Raw genomic sequence first — 371 nt, 5'->3', positions numbered from 1 at the left:
TCCCTCCCTCCCTCCCTGTCTGTCTGTCTGTCTGTCTGTCTGTCTGTCTGTCTGTCTGTCGCAGGTCCTGGAGTGGGGACAAGTTTACGAATAAGGACTGGGTGAGCCAGCACGGCGACGGGAAGGCGTATGTGAAATAGAGCGAGGGCGGAAGAGAGAGGGGTGGAGGGAGGACGAGTATGTATACTTGAGGCAGGGGAGGAGGATGACTGAAAAGGGAAGGAACGGGCTCCGGTGAAGGGCAGAGGGGAGGGCGGGAAGGAGGGGAAGGAGGGAGCTTGAGGGGAAGACGCCCGGGAGGGGAGAAGAGAGTGGGGGGGCGTCGTTTGAGAAGCGAGCGCTTAGACGTGGAAGAAATAATCTTCTCCGGA

Source organism: Nannochloropsis gaditana (assembly GCF_000240725.1).
Source record: "Nannochloropsis gaditana CCMP526 unplaced genomic scaffold scaffold494, whole genome shotgun sequence".
NCBI classification, from domain to species: domain Eukaryota; class Eustigmatophyceae; order Eustigmatales; family Monodopsidaceae; genus Microchloropsis; species Microchloropsis gaditana.
This window is presented reverse-complemented; position numbering follows the sequence as displayed.